Source organism: Passer domesticus, chromosome 2, assembly GCF_036417665.1.
Source record: "Passer domesticus isolate bPasDom1 chromosome 2, bPasDom1.hap1, whole genome shotgun sequence".
NCBI classification, from domain to species: domain Eukaryota; kingdom Metazoa; phylum Chordata; class Aves; order Passeriformes; family Passeridae; genus Passer; species Passer domesticus.
The window spans coordinates 73,559,527-73,565,771 of record NC_087475.1 but is presented as its reverse complement, the minus strand read 5'-3'; positions in this window follow the sequence as shown (position 1 = coordinate 73,565,771).

The window sequence follows — 6,245 nt, the reverse complement described above, 5'->3', positions numbered from 1 at the left end:
ACTGTTCTGCAAAGAAGGATGTGGGACTTCTGATGTATTGCCAACATACAGTGGTGTTACAAACACCCCAGCAATAGTGCACAGTAATACAGTCTGCTTGACACAGGAAATAGACACATATGTATGGCTCTGACATATATATGCTCATCTGATACAATGTCATGTTCAATTTAAGGCTCTGAACAAGATCATGTATCAACTAGCAAGAGTCCAGAGAAAACCAAAAGAATGATTGGAGTTGTAGAAAGTAAGGACTGAAAGAAATTAGAAATATAGTCTGTTTATATTTGTTCTGAAAAAGCAAAAAAAATTAAACTGGATTTAGAAGAAACTTTTGAATGTTGCAGGTGTTGAAGTGTTGGAATAAAACTCATGAGGCTATAGAGGTTGTTTAAAACCAAGCTAACTAAAGTTTTAAAGAGCGGTTTGGAGATGATAAAGATAGAATTCATTTTGCATTGGGCCAAAGCAATGGGCTACAAGACCTTAAGAAATCTCTCTCAGCCTTAACATTCCATATCTTCTTCACAACCTAATTAGTTCTATGACATTTCAGCTTAGTGAACCAGAGGATGGGATCACTCTCTGTTCTAATTACTCCACCTTTCCAAATGCTTCCAAAATATCCTTTCTTTTCTTTTTTTTTTTTTAAACACGAAAGCTCTGATGTTTTTAGCTGTAACTATTCGGTCATAATATTTATTTTCAGTATCCTTCTGCACATTAAGGATTAGAACATCCTGGTGAGGTCTTAATTTAAGTCCTACAAAGGGTAGTGCCAGAGTGCCTTTCTACAGACAGAAGTTTATTGTGTTGGTAACTAGCTTGAGCTAGCTAGCTTAATACCATGCAGGAATGGAGCACAGATTGCTTTCTCAAACAGCTGAATGAATCATTTCACTAACCCATTCATGGCAGGAGGGTAAGAGGTTGATGTATCACTTTGATACCACTTCCTCAAAAAGCAGCTGGAACTATTCATATGTGAACTGAGCCACTGTAACTTATTGTCTGTTCAGGGAATTCTTCTTTGTGGGCCTTATTACTTTCACAATTTACAGTTCATTGCATAGAATACTCTAAGATTATTTTAGACCTTTTGCACCCAAAGATACAGCACAGTAGTTGAGATGGAATTAATTATTAATTCTCTGATCAGTATCTGGAAAGTGCCAGAATATTTTTCTGATGTTCTAAACAGAGCTGCTATGGCACACTGTCACACGCTGACCCCTTCTGATCACTCAGTGTGCACAGACTGCTGCAGAGTAATTAGCCATTCTCAAAGGTGCCAGACACTTTCTTTTACACTTCTTGCTGATGTCATTCTCCTTGGCTTTATAATTTCTATTTGCAGAAGCTACTACACTACCTCTACTACTACCTCTACACTACCTACTAATGACAGTAATGACTGTCATTTTTACTACTCACAGTGGTAAATTTGCCAGGAATAACTGTTTTGGTTATTTCCACTTTGGTGCATTATAAACTGTAATCTTAAGCAATAAAGATGGAGTAAGTTGTTCACTTAAGCAAGTCCTTTTTCTCAATATAACAACAGCATAAGCAGCACTATCACGCTTCTGATTTCATGTTGCATCTCTTTGTTTCCACAGGATCCACAGGATTCTGTCTGTGCCATACATAGCAGATGAGCCACTTCTAGCTGGGTATCTTGATAATCTCACCTTCCATGCCAATACTGATAAAAACATTAGAAGTCCACTACTCTGCTGGTCATTACCTTTTATCTCTTTATCATCAAGTGTTTGAAAACATTTGTTTCTCTAATGGGACACTTGCCATTCCAGATATCCCTTTTTTCAATTACAAAAAAGGGTAGAACAGTGTTGAACCCCTCCCAAGCTTCTCACCCAGTCTCACATTTGCATCCCTCCTAAGGTGCACTCTTTCTGGTCAGTAAAAGAGCCCATCTGGATGCAGCTGTAACTCAACAAAGGAGCTGTCTCCAACACTGGACATTAAAATTTGTAGATGTTATCTCTGGTGAAGTAAGTGGCTTTCCATACCCATACTGGCGATACTTTCCCAGTTCTTAGAACATCTTATCCATGTAAACATGGATTTGTTCAACACAGGTAACAGTTAAAATATTAAAAATTATAAAATATTAAATATCCTAAGATATTTAAAAGTATTACTTTACTGGTCTCTAGAGGAGGATGACAAGTTATATGCAAATATGTACTACGACATTAAAGGATCATTTCAGATTATAAAAATGTAATGACAACCAAAAATTTTGGTCCGTTGAGATCAATTCACTTCATCTCTACTGTTTAACGTTTCATTTGAATGTAGCAGCTCCATTACGTAACACTAACCCAGTGTTAGGTAATGGAGCTGCTCCTATGACTAAAATTCCCAGAAACAAACTTTAGCAAATCATAATATATAGTCAAAATGTCTAAAACCAGGTTTTCATTATGGAATTAACCTTTTCAGTGCTATTCACAGAATCACAAAATATTGGTAAGGTTGAAAGGGACTGCAGTACGTCATCAGATGCAAACTTTGTGCTCAAGCAGGGTCATCCTAGAGCACATAGCACAGGACTGTTCTTGAATATCTTCAGTGAGGTAGACTCCACAACCACTCTGGGCAATCTGTTCCAGGGCTTGGCCACCTGCACAGTAAAAAAGTTCTTCCTCACATTCAAGTAGAAATATTGCTAGAAGTCCACAATAGAATTTCTACTTTGTTTGGTTTAAAAATCTTTACTCTGCTCCCTCTAAAACCATGCTCAGCTGCAAAGTACATTGTGGAGCTGAGGCGTGCTGTTGCTCACTTGTGCCACTGAGAAATCCAAGTAGCACCGATGTGTTAAGGCTCACATCCTGTTGTGTCCTCCAGTCAGATTGCTCTGGGAGTTACTTTCTGGGCTAACAGCTCTGTAGCTAATCACATCAAGTCCTGACAAGTGGACAAGTTAGAAGCTGATCCTAGAGCTTTGTCTCTGTTTTTGCAGGAGATCCACCCCGTTCATTTAATGAGCACTGTAATTTTTTGCTGTTCTTTGCATTTAAGTTGTAATCATGCTCCTGGCTTTTGTTCTTGAGCACTTACTGGTATTCTTGAGATCTGCTTTCTGCTCCTGTATTGTTTCCCTGCCACTCCGTTAGTGGCACTTGTTTTTGACCAATTCATGCCAGTCCTCTGTATGCACTAGAACTTTCTTTGGTTCTTTTCAGCTTTGTTAATGGACATACACTTGACTGACTACTTAATGTGTTAAGTCCTTTGACAGTTCTGTCTTCCTGAGTTCAGTATCTTCTTTACTTACAGAGAAAACCTGTGGGTTTTGCAGTGGCCTGTTTGCATGTTCTACTGCTTGTTAAGAAATAGTAGGTGGAAATATTTTCAGCTATTAATATAGATATGATTTTAAGTGTTTTAATGTCAGAATTCTGCTTTCAGTACCATTGACTTTCGCTAGACTCATCTTGGAATAAAGCTTGTTAACAGCTACTCAGGAAAAGACATTGAGTATTTTTAGGAAACAAGATTAATCTCAAGACAGTATTATTAACCTTGCATGTAAAATTAGTACTGTCCAAGCACTTAAGTTTTATGTTTCTTTCTCTATAATGCAAAATACACTGGATTAATAATATTCCATTCCTGCATTTAAAAATCCTGTGCTATGCAGAAAATTTCATAGTGATCATTTCTAAAAGGTTAGCTAATTCCTTTTTTCCTCTGGAGTATTTTTGTAAATTATGAACATAGTTGAATATTTCACAATCACTTATTATCTAATAGTATGTTATTCCTTCATTTTATAGCAAAGAACATTAATCATGGTTCTCTGGGCCACTGCCAAACCACTACCTCATCTGGTATATAACTGGGAAAATTCAGTACATCAGCTTCTAAGTGACAATTGGAAAGTGAAAACATTAAAACAGGAAAATGCTGTAGTTTCTCTCTATTTTTTAACAAGAATCACATTTAGTCTGAAATTTAAAAGTGCCTGAGTAACACCTGCTTTAGAGTTTTTAGAATGAAAGGAATTGGGAGGTGAAGGAATTCTGTGAAGCTTCTGAACCTACCTCTGAATCAGTGAAAGAAATAAAATTAAACCACTTTGAAATTACATTCCATACACTAATAAATGTTTATTACAAAAGTTCACATCTTACAATAAACAAATAAAGGTTTTGACATTAATTTCATTTGTGTTATATAAATTCCTGTTTACCTCTCTACTTCTAGCTCTAGTAAAATAGTTTCATTTTAATTCTGAAAGCATCACATTGGATTTTTACATTTACTGTGATTATGATATTCACAGCAGTGACAGACTTGATACAGAACTGCAGTGAATTCTTAATGCATCCATTAATCCACACAAAAATGTCTGAATCAGATTATTTTGTCTAGCAAATATAGACATTGACAACAATGTAATTATTAATTTAAAATATCTATCTGAACTTGCATCTAGGTAACTGTAAAGTAAATTAAGCCCTTTGCTGTTTGTTGTTGGAGGAAAATTAAAATTAAGAAATGCAACTCAATTCAGGAAAAATAACTGGTCAACAGTTATTAACTGATCTTTATAAGTAAATCACAAGTTTTTTCTTGCTATCTTTCTCTTAGAATTTAGAATTTAATCATGCCTGTAATATATTATTTGGAATAATTTGTGCTTATGTGAAATATACAAGAAATAAGTTATGCTTGTAAGATGCTTGTAAGAAATATTCTTAAAAGTTTTAAATCCACATGCCAGAGACGGGAAGATTGCCTCGCAAAATCGCGAAACCACAGATGGCAGCAGAGAGAAAAGTCTAATTAACAATCCAAAAGATGTGGCTCCTACGGAGATGGGCTCTTCCCTGAGAACAGTCCAGGAAACACCCAAGCAGTGAACACTCAACAAGTATCTAGATCGAGATCCCAGAGCCCCATCCCAATGGCAGGTTCCCTTACCTTGACATCAGCATTCGTTGCTTACCAGAAACGGTTTTGTCCAGAGGAAGGAGACTACATGCATATGTGAAGCCATGAAAAGAAAAGGAGAGACTCTGCCCCAGGCTGAATAAATTGTATAAAAACTACCCTGACAGGGATAGCCTTGGTGAACAGAGAGGATTCGGTGCGATAGAGGTCGGATCAGTGCTCACCCAGCGACGACCCCGGGCTCGACGCTGTCCCTTTGATTGTGGAGACCGAATCTCGGTCGCAAAACAAAATATATTTTTAGTAATTATTAATTTGGCTTTATCAATTACCTATAACAATGCCTGAAAAGCTCTCCAAAATTAGCAATTGCTACAAACGACAAAACCAGCAACAGAAAGCTTCTTAGAGGAAAATACAATACCTCTGTTTAGACAATGGATTTTCCAACAACTTTGGGTGTTGATTTGTGTCCTCCAGAAGAAAAACTGTTAACACTATCAGTTATTTCTTGACACAATCCCACTTATTTCCAAAGAAATAAAAAGATACATATTCTGAGGAATATACAAAAAAATTTAATTTTTCTTTTATAGCAGAAGAACAAGAAAGTGATCGTAGGTCTTCTTTAATAGTTCTATATTCTCAATTTTTCAACTGTTCCTTGATGTGCATTCTCTACTTATGATAATCGCATCTAAGTAAACAGTATGATACTTATCAGTCTTCTTCTGAAGAACTGATTAGACCGCAGGTATTTTAAGTGCAACAGCACATTTTTCCATTTGTCTTCTTAATTCTTAATTCTAGCTAAACTGCCTGGGACCTATTATTGAAAGAAAAAAAAGATATCCAGATGGGCTTTACTGACAGGAGGCCAGGAAAGTGTTGTCTCTTCTCTGCTGATTGATTACAGAATAGACCTTTGGGTGCCTAAACAACATAGAATGAAAGACTTTCTCAGAATTATTTTCCATGTGAGTTATAGTACAACTTTTAGGGGAAAAAATATTAAAACATTTGTAGTGATGAAGAATCCATGTCAAGGCTTGATAAGTAGTTCCAGTGCAGCCTGTGTCTTTTTTTTGTTGTTGTTGTTCTATCTGATCTCCACATTTAAGCAAGGAGCAAGGTGCTCTGGTTCTACCAAATGTAAGTTTCCCATGAGAGAAATGTTAAGTAAAGTTAGGATTCATGCAAAGCTAAGATCACCTGAGCTTCTCACTACAGCGGTGTCTGTCACTATGGCTTCATGACATCCAAAAGTTGGGTGTTAACAATTACTAAACCAACTACTCTAAACAGTCAGTGGTCAC